This window comes from Nematostella vectensis, chromosome 8, assembly GCF_932526225.1.
Source record: "Nematostella vectensis chromosome 8, jaNemVect1.1, whole genome shotgun sequence".
NCBI classification, from domain to species: Eukaryota; Metazoa; Cnidaria; class Anthozoa; order Actiniaria; family Edwardsiidae; genus Nematostella; species Nematostella vectensis.
In genome coordinates, this window is record NC_064041.1 from 17,161,258 (window position 1) to 17,188,369 (window position 27,112).

Sequence of the window (27,112 nt, forward strand, 5' to 3'; positions counted from 1 at the left end):
GGGTCGCTGCGTTAGTAGTCAAGTGCCCGCAACGAAAGACTAACGTGGCATTGCTGAAGGGAATTGTAATGAAAATTACTTTTAATACTATTGGTATCGTAAACTATCCCAAGCAAAGTCACCATCGGACTGGAGGTTACATTCGGGAAAAGCTTCAGGGTTACATTCGGGAATTTGTTTTACGAGTGTAACCTCCAAAAGGTTACAATCGATAATTTTTTTTCCGAATGTAAATTCCAAAAAGTAACATTAGAAAAAATAAAACAGTATACTCGGAAAAAAGGTATATCAATCTATCGAGCGCTATGCTCTATGTTAGAATCTACTTAATCAAGTTATCCAAGGAATCTAGTTAGTTCTTGTGTGCATAAAATATGTACAGGATCCTGAACAAAGCATGAGCACATCAAAGATGCTGAGAGTACATAAAAATGTCCCTATACCTTCTTTTTATGTCATGACACACCAAGAACAGTATAATTAAGTATCGATATTTAAAAAAAAAATAAAGAAAACAAATAGGCTATCAGCGGGAATCGAACCCGGGTAGCTGCGTTAGTAGTCAAGTGCCCGAAACGAAAGACTAACGTGGCATTGCTGAAGGGATTTGTAATGAAAATTACTTTTAATACTATTGGTATCGTAAACTATCCCAAGCAAAGTCACCATGGGACTGGAGGTTACATTCGGGAAAGGCTTCAGGGTTACATTCGGGAATTTGTTTTACGAGTGTAACTTCCAAAAGGTTACAATCGATAATTTTTTTTTCCGAATGTAAATTCGAAAAAGTAACATTAGGAAAAATAAAACAGTATACTCGGAAAAAAGGGTATATCAATCTATCGAGCGCTATGCTCTATGTTAGAATCTACTTAATCAAGTTATACAAGGAATCTAGTTAGTTCTTGTATGAATAAAATATGTACAGGATCCTGAAAAAAGCATGAGCACATCAAAGATGCTGAGAGTACATAAAAATGTCCCTATACCTTCTTTTTATGTCATGACACACCAAGAACAGTATAATTAAGTATCGCTATAAAAAAAAATAAAGAAAAAAAAATAGGCTATCAGCGGGAATCGAACCCGGGTAGCTGCGTTATTTGTCAAGTGCCCGCAACGAAAGACTAACGTGGCATTGCTGAAGGGATTTGTAATGAAAATTACTTTTAATACTATTGGTATCGTAAACTATCCCAAGCAAAGTCACCATCGGACTGGAGGTTACATTCGGGAAAGGCTTCAGGGTTACATTCGGGAATTTGTTTTACGAGTGTAACTTCCAAAAGGTTACAATCGATAATTTTTTTTCCGAATGTAAATTCCAAAAAGTAACATTAAGAAAAATAAAACAGTATACTCGGAAAAAAAGGTATATCAATCTATCGAGCGCTATGCTCTATGTTAGAATCTACTTAATCAAGTTATACAAGGAATCTATTTAGTTCTTGTGTGAATAAAATATGTACAGGATCCTGAAAAAAGCATGAGCACATCAAAGATGCTGAGAGTACATAAAAATGTCCCTATACCTTCTTTTTATGTCATGACACACCAAGAACAGTATAATTAAGTATCGATATAAAAAAAATTAAGAAAATAAAAATAGGCTATCAGCGGGAATCGAACCCGGGTAGCTGCGTTAGTAGTCAAGTGCCCGCAACGAAAGACTAACGTGGCATTGCTGAAGGGAATTGTAATGAAAATTACTTTTAATACTATTGGTATCGTAAACTATCCCATGCAAAGTCACCATCGGACTGGAGGTTACATTCGGGAAAAGCTTCAGGGTTACATTCGGGAATTTGTTTTACGAGTGTAACCTCTAAAAGGTTACAATCGATTATTTTTTTTCCGAATGTAAATTCCAAAAAGTAACATTAGGAAAAATAAAACAGTATACTCTGAAAAAAAGGTATATCAATCTATCGAGCGCTATGCTCTATTTTAGAATCTACTTAATCAAGTTATCCAAGGAATCTAGTTAGTTCTTGTGTGCATAAAATATGTACAGGATCCTGAACAAAGCATGAGCACATCAAAGATGCTGAGAGTACATAAAAATGTCCCTATACCTTCTTTTTATGTCATGACACACCAAGAACAGTATAATTAAGTATCGATATTAAAAAAAAAAAATAAAGAAAAAAAATAGGCTATCAGCGGGAATCGAACCCGGGTAGCTGCGTTAGTAGTCAAGTGCCCGCAACGAAAGACTAACGTGGCATTGCTGAAGGGAATTGTAATGAAAATTACTTTTAATACTATTGGTATCGTAAACTATCCCAAGCAAAGTCACCATCGGACTGGAGGTTACATTCGGGAAAAGCTTCAGGGTTACATTCGGGAATTTGTTTTACGAGTGTAACTTCCAAAAGGTCACAATCGATAATTTTTTTTCCGAATGTAAATTTCAAAAAGTAACATTAGGAAAAATAAAACAGTATACTCGGAAAAAAAGGTATATCAATCTATCGAGCGCTATGCTCTATGTTAGAATCTACTTAATCAAGTTATCCAAGGAATCTAGTTAGTTCTTGTGTGCATAAAATATGTACAGGATCCTGAACAAAGCATGAGCACATCAAAGATGCTGAGAGTACATAAAAATGTCCCTATACCTTCTTTTTATATCATGACACACCAAGAACAGTATAATTAAGTATCGATATTTAAAAAAAAATAAAGAAAAAAAATAGGCTATCAGCGGGAATGAACCCGGGTCGCTGCGTTAGTAGTCAAGTGCCCGCAACGAAAGACTAACGTGGCATTGCTGAAGGGATTTGTAATGAAAATTACTTTTAATACTATTGGTATCGTAAACTATCCCAAGCAAAGTCACCATCGGACTGGAGGTTACATTCGGGAAAAGCTTCAGGGTTACATTCGGGAATTTGTTTTACGAGTGTTACCTCCAAAAGGTTACAATCGATATTTTTTTTTCTGAATGTAAATTCAAAAAAGTAACATTAGGAAAAATAAAACAGTATACTCGGAAAAAAAGGTATAGCAATCTATCGAGCGCTATGCTCTATGTTAGAATCTACTTAATCAAGTTATCCAAGGAATCTAGTTAGTTCTTGTGTGCATAAAATATGTACAGGATCCTGAACAAAGCATGAGCACATCAAAGATGCTGAGAGTACATAAAAATGTCCCTATACCTTCTTTTTATGTCATGACACACCAAGAACAGTATAATTAAGTATCGATATTTTAAAAAAAAAAATAAAGAAAAAAAATAGGCTATCAGCGGGAATCGAACCCGGGTAGCTGCGTTAGTAGTCAAGTGCCCGAAACGAAAGACTAACGTGGCATTGCTGAAGGGATTTGTAATGAAAATTACTTTTAATACTATTGGTATCGTAAACTATCCCAAGCAAAGTCACCATCGGACTGGAGGTTACATTCGGGAAAGGCTTCAGGGTTACATTCGGGAATTTGTTTTACGAGTGTAACTTCCAAAAGGTTACAATCGATAATTTTTTTTTCCGAATGTAAATTCCAAAAAGTAACATTAAGAAAAATAAAACAGTATACTCGGAAAAAAAGGTATATCAATCTATCGAGCGCTATGCTCTATGTTAGAATCTACTTAATCAAGTTATACAAGGAATCTAGTTAGTTCTTGTGTGAATAAAATATGTACAGGATCCTGAAAAAAGCATGAGCACATCAAAGATGCTGAGAGTACATAAAAATGTCCCTATACCTTCTTTTTATGTCATGACACACCAAGAACAGTATAATTAAGTATCGATATTTAAAAAAAAAATAAAAAATAAAAAAATAGGCTATCAGCGGGAATCGAACCCGGGTCGCTGCGTTAGTAGTCAAGTGCCCGAAACGAAAGATTAACGTGGCATTGCTGAAGGGATTTGTAATGAAAATTACTTTTAATACTATTGGTATCGTAAACTACCCCAAGCAAAGTCACCATCGGACTGGAGGTTACATTCGGGAAAAGCTTCAGGGTTACATTCGGGAATTTGTTTTACGAGTGTAACTTCCAAAAGGTTACAATCGATAATTTTTTTTCCGAATGTAAATTCCAAAAAGTAACATTAGGAAATATTAAACAGTATACTCGGAAAAAAAGGTATATCAATCTTTCGAGCGCTATGCTCTATGTTAGAATCTACTTAATCAAGTTATCCAAGGAATCTAGTTAGTTCTTGTGTGCATAAAATATGTACAGGATCCTGAACAAAGCATGAGCACATCAAAGATGCTGAGAGTACATAAAAATGTCCCTATACCTTCTTTTTATGTCATGACACACCAAGAACAGTATAATTAAGTATCGATATTTAAAAAAAAATAAAGAAAAAAAATAGGCTATCAGCGGGAATCGAACCCGGGTAGCTGCGTTAGTAGTCAAGTGCCCGCAACAAAAGACTAACGTGGCATTGCTGAAGGGAATTGTAATGAAAATTACTTTTAATACTATTGGTATCGTAAACTATCCCATGCAAAGTCACCATGGGACTGGAGGTTACATTCGGGAAAAGCTTCAGGGTTACATTCGGGAATTTGTTTTACGAGTGTAACCTCCAAAAGGTTACAATCGATAATTTTTTTTCCGAATGTAAATTCCAAAAAGTAACATTAGGAAAAATAAAACAGTATACTCGGAAAAAAAGGTATATCAATCTATCGAGCGCTATGCTCTATGTTAGAATCTACTCAATCAAGTTATCCAAGGAATCTAGTTAGTTCTTGTGTGCATAAAATATGTACAGGATCCTGAACAAAGCATGAGCACATCAAACATGCTGAGAGTACATAAAAATGTCCCTATACCTTCTTTTTATATCATGACACACCAAGAACAGTATAATTAAGTATCGATATTTAAAAAAAATAAAGAAAAAAAATAGGCTATCAGCGGGAATCGAACCTGAGTCGCTGCGTTAGTAGTCAAGTGCCCGCAACGAAAGACTAACGTGGCATTGCTGAAGAGAATTGTAATGAAAATTAGTTTTAATACTATTGGTATCGTAAACTATCCCAAGCAAAGTCACCATCGGACTGGAGGTTACATTCGGGAAAAGCTTCAGGGTTACATTCGGGAATTTGTTTTACGAGTGTAACCTCCAAAAGGTTATTTTTTTCCGAATGTAAATTCCAAAAAGTAACATTATGAAAAATAAAACAGTATACTCGGAAAAAAGGTATATCAATCTATCGAGCGCTATGCTCTATGTTAGAATCTACTTAATCAAGTTATCCAAGGAATCTAGTTAGTTCTTGTTTACATAAAATATGTACAGGATCCTGAAAAAAGCATGAGCACATCAAAGATGCTGAGAGTACATAAAAATGTCCCTATACCTTCTTTTTATGTCATGACACACCAAGAACAGTATAATTAAGTATCGATATTTAAAAAAAAAAATAAAGAAAACAAATAGGCTTTCAGCGGGAATCCAACCCGGGTAGCTGCGTTAGTAGTCAAGTGCCCGCAACGAAAGACTAACGTGGCATTGCTGAAGGGATTTGTAATGAAAATTACTTTTAATACTATTGGTATCGTGAACTATCCCAAGCAAAGTCACCATGGGACTGGAGGTTACATTCGGGAAAGGCTTCAGGGTTACATTCGAGAATTTGTTTTACGAGTGTAACTTCCAAAAGGTTACAATCGATAATTTTTTTTTTCCGAATATAAATTCCAAAAAGTAACATTAGGAAAAATAAAACAGTATACTCGGAAAAAAAGGTATATCAATCTATCGAGCGCTATGCTCTATGTTAGAATCTACTTAATCAAGTTATACAAGGAATCTAGTTAGTTCTTGTGTGAATAAAATATGTACAGGATCCTGAAAAAAGCATGAGCACATCAAAGATGCTGAGAGTACATAAAAATGTCCCTATACCTTCTTTTTATGTCATGACACACCAAGAACAGTATAATTAAGTATCGATATAAAAAAAAATAAAGAAAAAAAAATAGGCTATCAGCGGGAATCGAACCCGGGTAGCTGCGTTAGTAGTCAAGTGCCCGAAACGAAAGACTAACGTGGCATTGCTGAAGGGAATTGTAATGAAAATTACTTTTAATACTATTGGTATCGTAAACTATCCCATGCAAAGTCACCATCGGACTGGAGGTTACATTCGGGAAAAGCTTCAGGGTTATATTCGGGAATTTGTTTTACGAGTGTAACCTCTAAAAGGTTACAATCGCTTATTTTTTTCCGAATGTAAATTCCAAAAAGTAACATTAAGAAAAATAAAACAGTATACTCTGAAAAAAAGGTATATCAATCTATCGAGCGCTATGCTCTATATTAGAATCTACTTAATCAAGTTATCCAAGGAATCTAGTTAGTTCTTGTGTGAATAAAATATGTACAGGATCCTGAAAAAAGCATGAGCACATCAAAGATGCTGAGAGTACATAAAAATGTCCCTATACCTTCTTTTTATGTCATGACACACCAAGAACAGTATAATTAAGTATCGATATTAAAAAAAAATAAAGAAAAAAAAATAGGCTATCAGCGGGAATCGAACCCGGGTCGATGCGTTAGTAGTCAAGTGCCCGAAACGAAAGACTAACGTGGCATTGCTGAAGGGATTTGTAATGAAAATTACTTTTAATACTATTGGTATCATAAACTATCCCAAGCAAAGTCACCATCGGACTGGAGGTTACATTCGTGAAAGGCTTCAGGGTTACATTCGGGAATTTGTTTTACGAGTGTAACTTCCAAAAGGTTACAATCGATATTTTTTTTTCCGAATGTAAATTCCAAAAAGTAACATTAAGAAAAATAAAACAGTATACTCGGAAAAAAAGGTATATCAATCTATCGAGCGCTATGCTCTATGTTAGAATCTACTTAATCAAGTTATACAAGGAATCTAGTTAGTTCTTGTGTGAATAAAATATGTACAGGATCCTGAAAAAAGCATGAGCACATCAAAGATGCTGAGAGTACATAAAAATGTCCCTATACCTTCTTTTTATGTCATGACACACCAAGAACAGTATAATTAAGTATCGATATAAAAAAAAATTAAGAAAATAAAAATAGGCTATCAGCGGGAATCGAACTCGGGTAGCTGGGTTAGTAGTCAAGTGCCCGAAACGAAAGACTAACGTGGCATTGCTGAAGGGGATTGTAATGAAAATTACTTTTAATACTATTGGTATCGTAAACTATCCCATGCAAAGTCACCATCGGACTGGAGGTTACATTCGGGAAAAGCTTCAGGGTTACATTCGGGAATTTTTTTTACGAGTGTACCTTCCAAAAGGTTACAATCGATAATTTTTTTTCCGAATGTAAATTCAAAAAAGTAACATTAGGAAAAATAAAACAGTATACTCTGAAAAAAAGGTATATCAATCTATCGAGCGCTATGCTCTATATTAGAATCTACTTAATCAAGTTATCCAAGGAATCTAGTTAGTTCTTGTGTGCATAAAATATGTACAGGATCCTAAACAAAGCATGAGCACATCAAAGATGCTGAGAGTACATAAAAGTGTCTCTATACCTTCTTTTTATGTCATGACACACCAAGAACAGTATAATTGAGTATCGATATTTAAACAAAAATAAAGAATAAAAAAATAGGCTATCAGCGGGAATCGAACCCGGGTGGCTGCGTTAGTAGTCAAGTGCCCGAAACGAAAGACTAACGTGGCATTGCTGGAGGGATTTGTAATGAAAATTACTTTTAATACTATTGGTATCGTAAACTATCCCAAGCAAAGTCACCATCGGACTGGAGGTTACATTCGGGAAAAGCTTCAGGGTTACATTCGGGAATTTGTTTTACGAGTGTAACTTCCAAAAGGTTACAATCGATAATTTTTTTTCCGAATGTAAATTCAAAAAAGTAACATTAGGAAAAATAAAACAGTATACTCGGAAAAAAAGGTATATCAATCTATCGAGCGCTATGCTCTATGTTAGAATCTACTTAATCAAGTTATCCAAGGAATCTAGTTAGTTCTTGTGTGCATAAAATATGTACAGGTTCCTGAACAAAGCATGAGCACATCAAAGATGCTGAGAGTACATAAAAATGTCCCTATACCTTCTTTTTATGTCATGACACACCAAGAACAGTATAATTATGTATCGATATTTAAAAAAAAAAAATAAAGAAAAAAAAAATAGCTATCAGCGGGAATCGAACCCGGGTAGCTGCGTTAGTAGTCAAGTGCCCGCAACGAAAGACTAACGTGGCATTGCTGAAGGGAATTGTAATGAAAATTACTTTTAATACTATTGGTATCGTAAACTATCCCAAGCAAAGTCACCATCGGACTGGAGGTTACATTCGGGAAAAGCTTCAGGGTTACATTCGGGAATTTGTTTTACGAGTGTAACCTCCAAAAGGTTATTTTTTTCCGAATGTAAATTCCAAAAAGTAACATTAGAAAAAATAAAACAGGATACTCGGAAAAAAGGTATATCAATCTATCGAGCGCTATGCTCTATGTAAGAATCTACTTAATCAAGTTATCCAAGGAATCTAGTTAGTTCTTGTGTACATAAAATATGTACAGGATCCTGAACAAAGCATGAGCACATCAAAGATGCTGAGAGTACATAAAAATGTCCCTATACCTTCTTTTTATGTCATGACACACCAAGAACAGTATAATTAAGTATCGATATTAAAAAAAAAATAAAGAAAAAAAAATAGGCTATCAGCGGGAATCGAACCCGGGTCGCTGCGTTAGAAGTCAAGTGCCCGAAACGAAAGACTAACGTGGCATTGCTGAAGGGAATTGTAATGAAAATTACTTTTAATACTATTGGTATCGTAAACTATCCCATGCAAAGTCACCATCGGACTGGAGGTTACATTCGGGAAAAGCTTCAGGGTTACATTCGGGAATTTGTTTTACGAGTGTAACTTCCAAAAGGTTACAATCGATACTTTTTTTTCCGAATGTAAATTCAAAAAAGTAACATTAGGAAAAATAAAACAGTATACTCTGAAAAAAAGGTATATCAATCTATCGAGCGCTATGCTCTATATTAGAATCTACTTAATCAAGTTATCCAAGGAATCTAGTTAGTTCTTGTGTGCATAAAATATGTACAGGATCCTGAACAAAGCATGAGCACATCAAAGATGCTGAGAGTACATAAAAATGTCCCTATACCTTCTTTTTATGTCATGACACACCAAGAACAGTATAATTAAGTATCGATATTTAAAAAAAAATAAAGAATAAAAAAATAGGCTATCAGCGGGAATCGAACCCGGGTGGCTGCGTTAGTAGTCAAGTGCCCGAAACGAAAGACTAACGTGGCATTGCTGGAGGGATTTGTAATGAAAATTACTTTTAATACTATTGGTATCGTAAACTATCCCAAGCAAAGTCACCATCGGACTGGAGGTTACATTCGGGAAAAGCTTCAGGGTTACATTCGGGAATTTGTTTTACGAGTGTAACTTCCAAAAGGTTACAATCGATAATTTTTTTTCCGAATGTAAATTCCAAAAAGTAACATTAGGAAAAATTAAACAGTATACTCGGAAAAAAAGGTATATCAATCTTTCGAGCGCTATGCTCTATGTTAGAATCTACTTAATCAAGTTATCCAAGAAATCTAGTTAGTTCTTGTGTGCATAAAATATGTACAGGATCCTGAACAAAGCATGAGCACATCAAAGATGCTGAGAGTACATAAAAATGTCCCTATACCTTCTTTTTATGTCATGACACACCAAGAACAGTATAACTAAGTATCGATATTTAAAAAAAAAATAAAGAAAAAAAATAGGCTATCAGCGGGAATCGAACCTGGGTAGCTGCGTTAGTAGTCAAGTGCCCGCAACAAAAGACTAACGTGGCATTGCTGAAGGGAATTGTAATGAAAATTACGTTTAATACTATTGGTATCGTAAACTATCCCATGCAAAGTCACCATCGGACTGGAGGTTACATTCGGGAAAAGCTTCAGGGTTACATTCGGGAATTTGTTTTACGAGTGTAACCTCCAAAAGGTTACAATCGATAATTTTTTTTCCGAATGTAAATTCCAAAAAGTAACATTAGGAAAAATAAAACAGTATACTCGGAAAAAAAGGTATATCAATCTATCGAGCGCTATGCTCTATGTTAGAATCTACTTAATCAAGTTATCCAAGGAATCTAGTTAGTTCTTGTGTGCATAAAATATGTACAGGATCCTGAACAAAGCATGAGCACATCAAAGATGCTGAGAGTACATAAAAATGTCCCTATACCTTCTTTTTATATCATGACACACCAAGAACAGTATAATTAAGTATCGATATTTAAAAAAAAAATAAAGAAAAAAAATAGGCTATCAGCGGGAATCGAACCTGAGTCGCTGCGTTAGTAGTCAAGTGCCCGCAACGAAAGACTAACGTGGCATTGCTGAAGAGAATTGTAATGAAAATTAGTTTTAATACTATTGGTATCGTAAACTATCCCAAGCAAAGTCACCATCGGACTGGAGGTTACATTCGGGAAAAGCTTCAGGGTTACATTCGGGAATTTGTTTTACGAGTGTAACCTCCAAAAGGTTATTTTTTTCCGAATGTAAATTCCAATAAGTAACATTAGGAAAAATAAAACAGTATACTCGGAAAAAAGGTATATCAATCTATCGAGCGCTATGCTCTATGTTAGAATCTACTTAATCAAGTTATCCAAGGAATCTAGTTAGTTCTTGTTTACATAAAATATGTACAGGATCCTGAAAAAAGCATGAGCACATCAAAGATGCTGAGAGTACATAAAAATGTCCCTATACCTTCTTTTTATGTCATGACACACCAAGAACAGTATAATTAAGTATCGATATTTAAAAAAAAAATAAAGAAAACAAATAGGCTATCAGCGGGAATCCAACCCGGGTAGCTGCGTTAGTAGTCAAGTGCCCGAAACGAAAGACTAACGTGGCATTGCTGAAGGGATTTGTAATGAAAATTACTTTTAATACTATTGGTATCGTAAACTATCCCAAGCAAAGTCACCATGGGACTGGAGGTTACATTCGGGAAAGGCTTCAGGGTTACATTCGGGAATTTGTTTTACGAGTGTAACCTCCAAAAGGTTATTTTTTTCCGAATGTAAATTCCAAAAAGTAACATTAGGAAAAATAAAACAGTATACTCGGAAAAAAGGTATATCAATCTATCGAGCGCTATGCTCTATGTTAGAATCTACTTAATCAAGTTATCCAAGGAATCTAGTTAGTTCTTGTTTACATAAAATATGTACAGGATCCTGAAAAAAGCATGAGCACATCAAAGATGCTGAGAGTACATAAAAATGTCCCTATACCTTCTTTTTATGTCATGACACACCAAGAACAGTATAATTAAGTATCGATATTTAAAAAAAAAAAATAAAGAAAACAAATAGGCTATCAGCGGGAATCCAACCCGGGTAGCTGCGTTAGTAGTCAAGTGCCCGAAACGAAAGACTAACGTGGCATTGCTGAAGGGATTTGTAATGAAAATTACTTTTAATACTATTGGTATCGTAAACTATCCCAAGCAAAGTCACCATGGGACTGGAGGTTACATTCGGGAAAGGCTTCAGGGTTACATTCGGGAATTTGTTTTACGAGTGTAACTTCCAAAAGGTTACAATCGATAATTTTTTTTTTCCGAATATAAATTCCAAAAAGTAACATTAGGAAAAATAAAACAGTATACTCGGAAAAAAAGGTATATCAATCTATCGAGCGCTATGCTCTATGTTAGAATCTACTTAATCAAGTTATACAAGGAATCTAGTTAGTTCTTGTGTGAATAAAATATGTACAGGATCCTGAAAAAAGCATGAGCACATCAAAGATGCTGAGAGTACATAAAAATGTCCCTATACCTTCTTTTTATGTCATGACACACCAAGAACAGTATAATTAAGTATCGATATAAAAAAAATAAAGAAAAAAAATAGGCTATCAGCGGGAATCGAACCCGGGTAGCTGCGTTAGTAGTCAAGTGCCCGCAACGAAAGACTAACGTGGCATTGCTGAAGGGAATTGTAATGAAAATTACTTTTAATACTATTGGTATCGTAAACTATCCCATGCAAAGTCACCATCGGACTGGAGGTTACATTCGGGAAAAGCTTCAGGGTTACATTCGGGAATTTGTTTTACGAGTGTAACCTCTAAAAGGTTACAATCGCTTATTTTTTTCCGAATGTAAATTCCAAAAAGTAACATTAAGAAAAATAAAACAGTATACTCTGAAAAAAAGGTATATCAATCTATCGAGCGCTATGCTCTATATTAGAATCTACTTAATCAAGTTATCCAAGGAATCTAGTTAGTTCTTGTGTGAATAAAATATGTACAGGATCCTGAAAAAAGCATGAGCACATCAAAGATGCTGAGAGTACATAAAAATGTCCCTATACCTTCTTTTTATGTCATGACACACCAAGAACAGTATAATTAAGTATCGATATTAAAAAAAAAAATAAAGAAAAAAAAATAGGCTATCAGCGGGAATCGAACCCGGGTCGCTGCGTTAGTAGTCAAGTGCCCGCAACGAAAGACTAACGTGGCATTGCTGAAGGGATTTGTAATGAAAATTACTTTTAATACTATTGGTATCGTAAACTATCCCAAGCAAAGTCACCATCGGACTGGAGGTTACATTCGGGAAAGGCTTCAGGGTTACATTGGAGAATTTGTTTTACGAGTGTAACTTCCAAAAGGTTACAATCGATAATTTTTTTTTCCGAATGTAAATTCCAAAAAGTAACATTAAGAAAAATAAAACAGTATACTCGGAAAAAAAGGTATATCAATCTATCGAGCGCTATGCTCTATGTTAGAATCTACTTAATCAAGTTATCCAAGGAATCTAGTTAGTTCTTGTGTGCATAAAATATGTACAGGATCCTGAACAAAGCATGAGCACATCAAAGATGCTGAGAGTACATAAAAATGTCCCTATACCTTCTTTTTATGTCATGACACACCAAGAACAGTATAATTAAGTATCGATATTTAAAAAAAAAAATAAAGAAAAAAAAATAGGCTATCAGCGGGAATCGAACCCGGGTAGCTGCGTTAGTAGTCAAGTGCCCGCAACGAAAGACTAACGTGGCATTGCTGAAGGGAATTGTAATGAAAATTACTTTTAATACTATTGGTATCGTAAACTATCCCAAGCAAAGTCACCATCGGACTGGAGGTTACATTCGGGAAAAGCTTCAGGGTTACATTCGGGAATTTGTTTTACGAGTGTAACTTCCAAAAGGTCACAATCGATAATTTTTTTTTCCGAATGTAAATTTCAAAAAGTAACATTAGGAAAAATAAAACAGTATACTCGGAAAAAAAGGTATATCAATCTATCGAGCGCTATGCTCTATGCTAGAATCTACTTAATCAAGTTATCCAAGGAATCTAGTTAGTTCTTGTGTGCATAAAATATGTACAGGATCCTGAACAAAGCATGAGCACATCAAAGATGCTGAGAGTACATAAAAATGTCCCTATACCTTCTTTATATATCATGACACACCAAGAACAGTATAATTAAGTATCGATATTTAAAAAAAAAAAATAAAGAAAAAAAAATAGGCTATCAGCGGGAATGAACCCGGGTCTCTGCGTTTGTAGTCAAGTGCCCGCAACGAAAGACTAACGTGGCATTGCTGAAGGGATTTGTAATGAAAATTACTTTTAATACTATTTGTATCGTAAACTATCCCAAGCAAAGTCACCATCGGACTGGAGGTTACATTCGGGAAAAGCCTCAGGGTTACATTCGGGAATTTGTTTTACGAGTGTTACCTCCAAAAGGTTACAATCGATATTTTTTTTTCCGAATGTAAATTCAAAAAAGGTAACATTAGGAAAAATAAAACAGTATACTCGGAAAAAAAGGTATATCAATCTATCGAGCGCTATGCTCTATGTTAGAATCTACTTAATCAAGTTATCCAAGGAATCTAGTTAGTTCTTGTGTGCATAAAATATGTACAGGATCCTGAACAAAGCATGAGCTCATCAAAGATGCTGAGAGTACATAAAAATGTCCCTATACCTTCTTTCTATGTCATGACACACCAAGAACAGTATAATTAAGTATCGATATTTAAAAAAAAAAATAAAGAAAAAAAAATAGGCTATCAGCGGGAATCGAACCCGGGTAGCTGCGTTAGTAGTCAAGTGCCCGCAACGAAAGACTAACGTGGCATTGCTGAAGGGAATTGTAATGAAAATTACTTTTAATACTATTGGTATCGTAAACTATCCCAAGCAAAGTCACCATCGGACTGGAGGTTACATTCGGGAAAAGCTTCAGGGTTACATTCGGGAATTTGTTTTACGAGTGTAACTTCCAAAAGGTCACAATCGATAATTTTTTTTCCGAATGTAAATTTCAAAAAGTAACATTAGTAAAAATAAAACAGTATACTCGGAAAAAAAGGTATATCAATCTATCGAGCGCTATGCTCTATGCTAGAATCTACTTAATCAAGTTATCCAAGGAATCTAGTTAGTTCTTGTGTGCATAAAATATGTACAGGATCCTGAACAAAGCATGAGCACATCAAAGATGCTGAGAGTACATAAAAATGTCCCTATACCTTCTTTTTATATCATGACACACCAAGAACAGTATAATTAAGTATCGATATTTAAAAAAAAAATAAAGAAAAAAAAAAAGGCTATCAGCGGGAATGAACCCGGGTCGCTGCGTTAGTAGTCAAGTGCCCGCAACGAAAGACTAACGTCGCATTGCTGAAGGGAATTGTAATGAAAATTAGTTTTAATACTATTGGTATCGTAAACTATCCCAAGCAAAGTCACCATCGGACTGGAGGTTACATTCGGGAAAAGCTTCAGGGTTACATTCGGGAATTTGTTTTACGAGTGTAACCTCCAAAAGGTTATTTTTTTCCGAATGTAAATTCCAAAAAGTAACATTAGGAAAAATAAAACAGTATACTCGGAAAAAAAGGTATATCAATCTATCGAGCGCTATGCTCTATGTTAGAATCTACTTAATCAAGTTATCCAAGGAATCTAGTTAGTTCTTGTGTGCATAAAATATGTACAGGATCCTGAACAAAGCATGAGCACATCAAAGATGCTGAGAGTACATAAAAATGTCCCTATACCTTCTTTTTATGTCATGACACACCAAGAACAGTATAATTAAGTATCGATATTTAAAAAACAAATAAAGACAAAAAATAGGCTATCACCGGGAATCGAACCCGGGTAGCTGCGTTAGTAGTCAAGTGCCCGCAACGAAAGACTAACGTGGCATTGCTGAAGGGAATTGTAATAAAAATTACTTTTAATACTATTGGTATCGTAAACTATCCCAAGCAAAGTCACCATCGGACTGGAGATTACATTCGGGAAAAGCTTCAGGGTTACATTCGGGAATTTGTTTTACGAGTGTAACCTCCAAAAGGTTACAATCGATAATTTTTTTTCCGAATGTAAATTCCAAAAAGTAACATTAGGAAAAATAAAACAGTATACTTGGAAAAAAAGGTATATCAATCTATCGAGCGCTATGCTCTATGTTAGAATCTACTTAATCAAGTTATCCAAGGAATCTAGTTAGTTGTTGTGTGCATAAAACATGTACAGGATCCTGAAAAAAGCATGAGCACATCAAAGATGCTGAGAGTACATAAAAATGTCCCTATACCTTCTTTTTATGTCATGACACACCAAGAACAGTATAATTAAGTATCGATATTTAAAAAAAATAAAGAAAAAAAAATTAGGCTATCAGCGGGAATCGAACCCGGGTCGCTGCGTTAGTAGTCAAGTGCCCGCAACGAAAGACTAAAGTGGCATTGCTGAAGGGAATTTTAATGAAAATTACTTTTAATGCTATTGGTATCGTAAACTATCCCATGCAAAGTCACCATCGGACTAGAGGTTACATTCGGGAAAAGCTTCAGGGTTACATTCGGGAATTTGTTTTACGAGTGTAACCTCCAAAAGGTTACAATCGATAATTTTTTTTCCGAATGTAAATTCCAAAATGTAACATTAGGAAAAATAAAACAGTATACTCGGAAAAAAAGGTATATCAATCTATCGAGCGCTATGCTCTATGTTAGAATCTACTTAATCAAGTTATCCAAGGAATCTAGTTAGTTCTTGTGTGCATAAAATATGTACAGGATCCTGAACAAAGCATGAGCACATCAAAGATGCTGAGAGTACATAAAAATGTCCCTATACCTTCTTTTTATGTCATGACACACCAAGAACAGTATAATTAAGTATCGATATTTAAAAAAAAATTAAGAAAAAAAAAATAGGCTATCAGCGGGAATCGAACCCGGGTCGCTGCCTTAGTAGTAGTCAAGTGCCCGCAACGAAAGACTAACGTGGCATTGCTGAAGGGATTTGTAATGAAAATTACTTTTAATACTATTGGAATCGTAAACTATCCAAAGCAAAGTCACCATCGGACTGGAGGTTACATTCGGGAAAAGCTTCAGGGTTACATTCGGGAATATGTTTTACGAGTGTAACTTCCAAAAGGTTACAATCGATAATTTTTTTTCCGAATGTAAATTCCAAAAAGTAACATTAGGAAAAATAAAACAGTATACTCGGAAAAAAAGGTATATCAATCTATCGAGCGCTATGCTCTATGTTAGAATCTACTTAATCAAGTTATCCAAGGAATCTAGTTAGTTCTTGTGTGCATAAAATATGTACAGGATCCTGAACAAAGCATGAGCACATCAAAGATGCTGAGAGTACATAAAAATGTCCCTATACCTTCTTTTTATGTCATGACACACCAAGAACAGTATAATTAAGTATCGATATTTAAAAAACAAATAAAGACAAAAAATAGGCTATCACCGGGAATCGAACCCGGGTAGCTGCGTTAGTAGTCAAGTGCCCGCAACGAAAGACTAACGTGGCATTGCTGAAGGGAATTGTAATAAAAATTACTTTTAATACTATTGGTATCGTAAACTATCCCAAGCAAAGTCACCATCGGACTGGAGATTACATTCGGGAAAAGCTTCAGGGTTACATTCGGGAATTTGTTTTACGAGTGTAACCTCCAAAAGGTTACAATCGATAATTTTTTTTCCGAATGTAAATTCCAAAAAGTAACATTAGGAAAAATAAAACAGTATACTTGGAAAAAAAGGTATATCAATCTATCGAGCGCTATGCTCTATGTTAGAATCTACTTAATCAAGTTATCCAAGGAATCTAGTTAGTTGTTGTGTGCATAAAACATGTACAGGATCCTGAAAAAAGCATGAGCACATCAAAGATGCTGAGAGTACATAAAAATGTCCCTATACCTTCTTTTTATGTCATGACACACCAAGAACAGTATAATTAAGTATCGATATTTAAAAAAAATAAAGAAAAAAAAATTAGGCTATCAGCGGGAATCGAACCCGGGTCGCTGCGTTAGTAGTCAAGTGCCCGCAACGAAAGACTAAAGTGGCATTGCTGAAGGGAATTTTAATGAAAATTACTTTTAATGCTATTGGTATCGTAAACTATCCCATGCAAAGTCACCATCGGACTAGAGGTTACATTCGGGAAAAGCTTCAGGGTTACATTCGGGAATTTGTTTTACGAGTGTAACCTCCAAAAGGTTACAATCGATAATTTTTTTTCCGAATGTAAATTCCAAAATGTAACATTAGGAAAAATAAAACAGTATACTCGGAAAAAAAGGTATATCAATCTATCGAGCGCTATGCTCTATGTTAGAATCTACTTAATCAAGTTATCCAAGGAATCTAGTTAGTTCTTGTGTGCATAAAATATGTACAGGATCCTGAACAAAGCATGAGCACATCAAAGATGCTGAGAGTACATAAAAATGTCCCTATACCTTCTTTTTATGTCATGACACACCAAGAACAGTATAATTAAGTATCGATATTTAAAAAAAAATTAAGAAAAAAAAAATAGGCTATCAGCGGGAATCGAACCCGGGTCGCTGCCTTAGTAGTAGTCAAGTGCCCGCAACGAAAGACTAACGTGGCATTGCTGAAGGGATTTGTAATGAAAATTACTTTTAATACTATTGGAATCGTAAACTATCCAAAGCAAAGTCACCATCGGACTGGAGGTTACATTCGGGAAAAGCTTCAGGGTTACATTCGGGAATATGTTTTACGAGTGTAACTTCCAAAAGGTTACAATCGATAATTTTTTTTCCGAATGTAAATTCCAAAAAGTAACATTAGGAAAAATAAAACAGTATACTCGGGAAAAAAGGTATATCAATCTATCGAGCGCTATGCTCTATGTTAGAATCTACTTAATCAAGTTATCCAAGGAATCTAGTTAGTTCTTGTGTGCATAAAATATGTACAGGATCATGAACAAAGCATGAGCACATCAAAGATGCTGAGAGTACATAAAAATGTCCCTATACCTTCTTTCTATGTCATGACACACCAAGAACAGTATAATTAAGTATCGATATTTTAAAAAAAAAATAAAGAAAAAAAAATAGGCTATCAGCGGGAATCGAACCCGGGTCGCTGTGTTAGTAGTCAAGGGCCCGCAACGAAAGACTACCGTGGCATTTCTGAAGGGAATTGTAATGAAAATTAGTTTTAATACTATTGGTATCGTAAACTATCCCAAGCAAAGTCACCATCGGACTGGAGGTTACATTCGGGAAAAGCTTCAGGGTTACATTCGGGAATTTGTTTTACGAGTGTAACCTCCAAAAGGTTATTTTTTTTCCGAATGTAAATTCCAAAAAGTAACATTAGGAAAAATAAAACAGTATACTCGGAAAAAAAAGTATATCAATCTATTGAGCGCTATGCTCTATGTTAGAATCTACTTAATCAAGTTATCCAAGGAATCTAGTTAGTTCTTGTGTGCATAAAATATGTACAGGATCCTGAACAAAGCATGAGCACATCAAAGATGCTGAGAGTACATAAAAATGTCCCTATACCTTCTTTTTATGTCATGACACACCAAGAACAGTATAATTGAGTATCGATATTTAAAAAAAAATAAAGAATAAAAAAATAGGCTATCAGCGGGAATCGAACCCGGGTGGCTGCGTTAGTAGTCAAGTGCCCGCAACGAAAGACTAACGTGGCATTGCTGAAGGGAATTGTAATGAAAATTACTTTTAATACTATTGGTATCGTAAACTATCCCAAGCAAAGTCACCATCGGACTGGAGGTTACATTCGGGAAAAGCTTCAGGGTTACATTCGGGAATTTGTTTTACGAGTGTAACCTCCAAAACGTTACAATCGATAATTTTTTTTTTCGAATGTAAATTCCAAAAAGTAACATTAGGAAAAATAAAACAGTATACTCTGAAAAAAAGGTATATCAATCTATCGAGCGCTATGCTCTATATTAGAATCTACTTAATCAAGTTATCCAAGGAATCTAGTTAGTTCTTGTGTGCATAAAATATGTACAGGATCCTGAACAAAGCATGAGCACATCAAAGATGCTGAGAGTACATAAAAATGTCCCTATACCTTCTTTTTATGTCATGACACACCAAGAACAGTATAATTAAGTATCGATATTTAAAAAACAAATAAAGACAAAAAATAAGCTATCACCGGGAATCGAACCCGGGTAGCTGCGTTAGTAGTCAAGTGCCCGCAACGAAAGACTAACGTGGCATTGCTGAAGGGAATTGTAATGAAAATTACTTTTAATACTATTGGTATCGTAAACTATCCCAAGCAAAGTCACCATCGGACTGGAGGTTACATTCGGGAAAAGCTTCAGGGTTACATTCGGGAATTTGTTTTACGAGTGTAACCTCCAAAAGGTTACAATCGATAATTTTTTTTCCGAATGTAAATTCCAAAAAGTAACATTAGGAAAAATAAAACAGTATACTCGGAAAAAAAGGTATATCAATCTATCGAGCGCTATGCTCTATGTTAGAATCTACTTAATCAAGTTATCCAAGGAATCTAGTTAGTTGTTGTGTGCATAAAACATGTACAGGATCCTGAAAAAAGCATGAGCACATCAAAGATGCTGAGAGTACATAAAAATGTCCCTATACCTTCTTTTTATGTCATGACACACCAAGAACAATATAATTAAGTATCGATATTTAAAAAAAATAAAGAAAAAAAAAATAGGCTATCAGCGGGAATCGAACCCGGGTCGCTGCGTTAGTAGTCAAGTGCCCGCAACGAAAGACTAAAGTGGCATTGCTGAAGGGAATTGTAATGAAAATTACTTTTAATGCTATTGGTATCGTAAACTATCCCATGCAAAGTCACCATCGGACTGGAGGTTACATTCGGGAAAAGCTTCAGGGTTACATTCGGGAATTTGTTTTACGAGTGTAACCTCCAAAAGGTTACAATCGATAATTTTTTTTCCGAATGTAAATTCCAAAATGTAACATTAGGAAAATAAAACAGTATACTCGGACAAAAAGGTATATCAATCTATCGAGCGCTATGCTCTATGTTAGAATCTACTTAATCAAGTTATCCAAGGAGTCTAGTTAGTTCTTGTGTGCATAAAATATGTACAGGATCCTGAACAAAGCATGAGCACATCAAAGATGCTGAGAGTACATAAAAATGTCCCTATACCTTCTTTTTATGTCATGACACACCAAGAACAGTATAATTAAGTATCGATATTTAAAAAAAAATAAAGAAAAAAAAATAGGCTATCAGCGGGAATCGATCCCGGGTCGCTGCCTTAGTAGTAGTCAAGTGCCCGCAACGAAAGACTAACGTGGCATTGCTGAAGGGATTTGTAATGAAAATTACTTTTAATACTATTGGAATCGTAAACTATCCCAAGCAAAGTCACCATCGGACTGGAGGTTACATTCGGGAAAAGCTTCAGGGTTACATTCGGGAATATGTTTTACGAGTGTAACTTCCAAAAGGTTACAGTCGATAATTTTTTTCCGAATGTAAATTCCAAAAAGTAACATTAGGGAAAATTAAACAGTATACTCGGAAAAAAAGGTATATCAATCTTTCGAGCGCTATGCTCTATGTTAGAATCTACTTAATCAAGTTATCCAAGGAATCTAGTTAGTTCTTGTGTGCATAAAATATGTACAGGATCCTGAACAAAGCATGAGCACATCAAAGATGCTGAGAGTACATAAAAATGTCCCTATACCTTCTTTTTATGTCATGACACACCAAGAACAGGATAATCAAGTATCGATATTTAAAAAAAATAAAGAAAAAAAATAGGCTATCAGCGGGAATCGAACCCGGGTGGCTGCGTTAGTAGTCAAGTGCCCGCAACGAAAGACTAACGTGGCATTGCTGAAGGGAATTGTAATGAAAATTACTTTTAATACTATTGGTATCGTAAACTATCCCAAGCAAAGTCACCATCGGACTGGAGGTTACATTCGGGAAAAGCTTCAGGGTTACATTCGGGAATTTGTTTTACGAGTGTAACTTCCAAAACGTTACAATCGATAATTTTTTTTCCGAATGTAAATTCCAAAAAGTAACATTAGGAAAAATAAAACAGTATACTCGGGAAAAAAGGTATATCAATCTATCGAGCGCTATGCTCTATGTTAGAATCTACTTAATCAAGTTATCCAAGGAATCTAGTTAGTTCTTGTGTGCATAAAATATGTACAGGATCCTGAACAAAGCATGAGCACATCAAAGATGCTGAGAGTACATAAAAATGTCCCTATACCTTCTTTTTATGTCATGACACACCAAGAACAGTATAATTAAGTATCGATATTTTAAAAAAAAATAAAGAAAAAAAAATAGGCTATCAGCGGGAATCGAACCCGGGTCGCTGTGTTAGTAGTCAAGCGCCCGCAACGAAAGAATACCGTGGCATTGCTGAAGGGAATTGTAATGAAAATTAGTTTTAATACTATTGGTATCGTAAACTATCCCAAGCAAAGTCACCATCGGACTGGAGGTTACATTCGGGAAAAGCTTCAGGGTTACATTCGGGAATTTGTTTTACGAGTGTAACCTCCAAAAGGTTATTTTTTTTCCGAATGTAAATTCCAAAAAGTAACATTAGGAAAAATAAAACAGTATACTCGGAAAAAAAGGTATATCAATCTATTGAGCGCTATGCTCTATGTTAGAATCTACTTAATCAAGTTATCCAAGGAATCTAGTTAGTTCTTGTGTGCATAAAATATGTACAGGATCCTGAACAAAGCATGAGCACATCAAAGATGCTGAGAGTACATAAAAATGTCCCTATACCTTCTTTTTTATGTCATGACACACCAAGAACAGTATAATTAAGTATCGATATTTAAAAAAAAAAATTAAGAAAAAAAATAGGCTATCACCGGGAATCGAACCCGGGTAGCTGCGTTAGTAGTCAAGTGCCCGCAACGAAAGACTAACGTGGCATTGCTGAAGGGAATTGTAATGAAAATTAGTTTTAATACTATTGGTATCGTAAACTATCCCAAGCAAAGTCACCATCGGACTGGAGGTTACATTCGGGAAAAGCTTCAGGGTTACATTCGGGAATTTGTTTTACGAGTGTAACCTCCAAAACGTTACAATCGATAATTTTTTTTTTCGAATGTAAATTCCAAAAAGTAACATTAGGAAAAAAAAAACAGTATACTCGGAAAAAAAGGTATATCAATCTATCGAGCGCTATGCTGTATGTTAGAATCTACTTAATTAAGTTATCCAAGGAATCTAGTTAGTTCTTGTGTGCATAAAATATGTACAGGATCCTGAACAAAGCATGAGCACATCAAAGATGCTGAGAGTACATAAAAATGTCCCTATACCTTCTTTTTATGTCATGACACACCAAGAACAGTATAATTAAGTATCGATATTTAAAAATATAATAAAGAAAAAAAAATTGGCTATCAGCGGGAATCGAACCCGGGTCGCTGCGTTAGTAATCAAGTTCCCGCAACGAAAGACTAACGTGGCATTGCTGAAGGGAATTGTAATGAAAATTACTTTTAATATTATTGGTATCGTAAACTATCCCATGCAAAGTCACCATCGGATTGGAGGTTACATTCGGGAAAAGCTTCAGGGTTACATTCGGGAATTTGTTTTACGAGTGTAACCTCCAAAAGGTTACAATCGATAATTTTTTTTCCGAATGTAAATTCCAAAAAGTAACATTAGGAAAAATAAAACAGTATACTCGGGAAAAAAGGTATATCAATCTATCGAGCGCTATGCTCTATGTTAGAATCTACTTAATCAAGTTATCCAAGGAATCTAGTTAGTTCTTGTGTGCATAAAATATGTACAGGATCCTGAACAAAGCATGAGCACATCAAAGATGCTGAGAGTACATAAAAATGTCCCTATACCTTCTTTTTATGTCATGACACACCAAGAACAGTATAATTAAGTATCGATATTTAAAAAAAAAATAAAGAAAAAAAAATAGGCTATCAGCTGGAATCGAACCCGGCTAGCTGCGTTATTAGTCAAGTGCCCGCAACGAAAGACTAACGTGGCCACGCACAGCTCGCAGAGATTGTGGATGACAAAAAATAGAGGTCTATTTGGGCGTCTTGGGTCCCTTGGGACTCGCCATGCGCACGGGCGCATCTCTTTTTTTTTGTGTACATGACATCAAATTAGCGAAGAAAAAAGACGCTGTTTTGGTATCATGTGAAAATCATAAAATAAATAGAAATAAAGACGTAAGGGGGGAGAATATTGACATCTTCATATTAGTATATTGACAAAATCCGCAATTTTGTCTACGCTGACTAAGTAAAGCTGTATTTTACTTTAAAGGGGCAGCAACATAGTACTGCGCATGTCTGGAGTCAGTGATTATTGTAGGCTTTTAAGTGTCAACTAACAGTTGAACTTTTTAAAAGCTGTGAATACCTTATTAAATAATATGCAATATTATATTGAAAACTATGTTAATTGACAGTTTGTGGTCATTTTTTTTTTGTTTTGTTTAAAGTCTCCCACATGTACCAAAAGCTCATAAGTCAGTATTAGAATTTCAGTGAAGTTCATTGTGTCAGGGCTCTAGAGCTATTGCAAATCTCTTAACCATGACACTCCCCTTTTAAAGGAAAGTAAAAAAAATCAAAATTGTTGGTGGGGGTCTCTGTTGTGTTTGTTTTCTTTTTAGTTCTGTTCTGTTATTATTATTATTATTATTATTTTTTTTAGAGGGGGAGGGGAATTCAGCTAAAAATAGCCAAGGGTCAATTCAAGCAACTAGTACAAAAGATGTTTTTTTGCAGTCCTTTATTCAATATATTCAAGGTTATCATGCAATTCTGTTGTTTGACTGCATATATATATATATATATATATATATATTTCTTTTCATTACAAGTTCTATATGTGTAAGTGGTGACCATAGCTATGATTACTATTATTTAGAATAATTTTTTACCTACTAACAGAAAACAACTTGACTGCAAAACACTTACTGTAGGGCACTCGATATTAGGCATTACTTTCATGTGGATGTAAGGTTGAAATGTCAAAACCTTCATTAACCCGTGAACTACGCTTTAGCGTATTACACTTTGTGGTGATCTGATTCTATTGTTCTTTTTTGTGTTTTACTAACTATTACCGTTTAACTATCACACTTTGTTTCACGGGTTAATGAAAACAACTCTAATTACTTACAGTAGTTCTTTTTAAATATTATCATTTACTTGTATAATTTAGATGAGCATACATATTTCTTTATGGCTTTGTAGAGCTCATCTCGTTCCTCATAAATAACAAACAAAATGAAGTTTGTTCTTATTTTGGTGCAAAGGAATCTACAGTAGTTTTCTAATCAGATAATTGTTTTTCTTTTAACACTCAACTGTTATTTCAACAGCCTTACTTGAGTTTGCTTGTCTCAAAAAAAAAACCTTGCTTAATAAACAAAGACATGTTACAAACTTATTTAATAATAGGTAACAACTGCAATATTGTATGAAGAGAGTGCCCCTCTCTTCCCCCTGCTATTGTTGAAATTATGCTCAATAAACTTTTACCTCTTCCCTCTCCACCAGTTAAGCATTCTATGTATGCTTCCCTGTACAAAATGCACCCCTTCAAATAGAACATTAAAGTTCACATACTTGTTTACTTCCTCAAACTCTTTGCTTTGTGTTTTTTGTTAACTTCCTAGGAACAAATTGAATACATATAATCAATAAATCTAGCAAGCTTATTTTGCAAACTCACTTTTTTTTATTATTTTTGCGCAAAACCTATCAGGATTAAGGGGGTCCAGCACAAAGAAAAAAAAAACGAATTAAAAAAAAAGCCCATTGGCCTGGGATCGAACCCGGTCTGAAGAACAAAACGGAAACCATACATACGGATTACCCAATCGGTATGGCAGCACAAGGCTTTTACGGAAGGCTGTAAAGAACCCGAAGGCCCCAAGCACCGATATTTCCGAGCGAAAATGCTGTACAACACTCTTGCAAGGTTATCCCAACCCGCGCATTAATGGGGAGGACAATAACCAGGATCCCAGGCCTGTAATACGGTTACGCCACGCACAGCTCGCCGAGATTGTGGATGACAAAAAATAGAGGTCTATTTGGGCGTCTTGGGTCCCTTGGGGACTCGCCATGCGCACGGGCGCATCTCTTTTATTGTGTACATGACATCAAATTAGCGAAGAAAAAAGACGCTGTTTTGGTATCATGTGAAAATCATAAAATAAATAGAAATAATGACGTAAGTGGGGAGAATATTGACATCTTCATATTAGAATATTGACAAAATCCGCAATTTTGTCTACGCTGATTAAGTAAAGCTGTATTTTACTTTAAAGGGGCAGCAGCATAGTACTGCGCATGTCTGGAGTCAGTGTTTATTGTAGGCTTTTAAGTGTCTACAAACAGTTGAACTTTTTAAAAGCTGTCAATACCTTATTAAATAATATGCAATATTATATTGAAAACTATGTTAATGGCCAGTTTGTGGTCATTTTTTTTGTTTTGTTTAAAGTCTCCCACATGTACCAAAAGCTCATAAGTCAGTATTAGAATTTCACTGAAGTTCATTGTGTCAGGGCTCTAGAGCTATTGCAAATCTCTTAACCATGACACTCCCCTTTTAAAGGAAAGTAAGAAAAATCAAAATTGTTGGTGGGGGTCTCTGTTGTGTTTGTTTTCTTTTTAGTTCTGTTCTGTTATTATTATTATTATTTTTTTTTTTAGAGGGGGAGGGGAATTCAGCTAAAAATAGCCAAGGGTCAATTCAAGCAACTAGTACAAAAGATGTTTTTTTGCAGTCCTTTATTCAATATATTCAAGGTTATCATGCAATTCTGTTGTTTGACTGCATATATATATATATATATATATATATATATATATATATATATATATATATATATATATTTCTTTTCATTACAAGTTCTATATGTGTAAGTGGTGACCATAGCTATGATTACTATTATTTAGAATATGTTTTTACCTACTAAAAGAAAACATTTTGACTGCAAAACACTTACTGTAGGGCACTCGATATTAGGCATTACTTTCATGTGGATGTAAGGTTGAAATGTCAAAACCTTCATTAACCCGTGAACTACGCTTTAGCGTATTACACTTTGTGGTGATCTGATTCTATTGTTCTTTTTTGTGTTTTACTAACTATTACCGTTTAACTATCACACTTTGTTTCACGGGTTAATGAAAACAACTCTAATTACTTACAGTAGTTCTTTTTAAATATTATCATTTACTTGTATAATTTAGATGAGCATACATATTTCTTTATGGCTTTGTAGAGCTCATCTCGTTCCTCATAAATAACAAACAAAATGAAGTTTGTTCTTATTTTGGTGCAAAGGAATCTACAGTAGTTTTCTAATCAGATAATTGTTTTTCTTTTAACACTCAACTGTTATTTCAACAGCCTTACTTGAGTTTGCTTGTCTCAGAAATAGACCTTGCTTAATAAACAAAGACATGTTACAAACTTATTTAATAATAGGTACCAACTGCAATATTTTATGAAGAGAGTGCACCTCTCTTCCCCCTGCTATTGTTGAAATTATGCTCAATAAACTTTTACCTCTTCCCTCTCCACCAGTTAAGCATTCTATGTATGCTTCCCTGTACAAAATGCACCCCTTCAAATAGAACATTAAAGTTCACATACTTGTTTACTTCCTCAAACTCTTTGCTTTGTGTTTTTTGT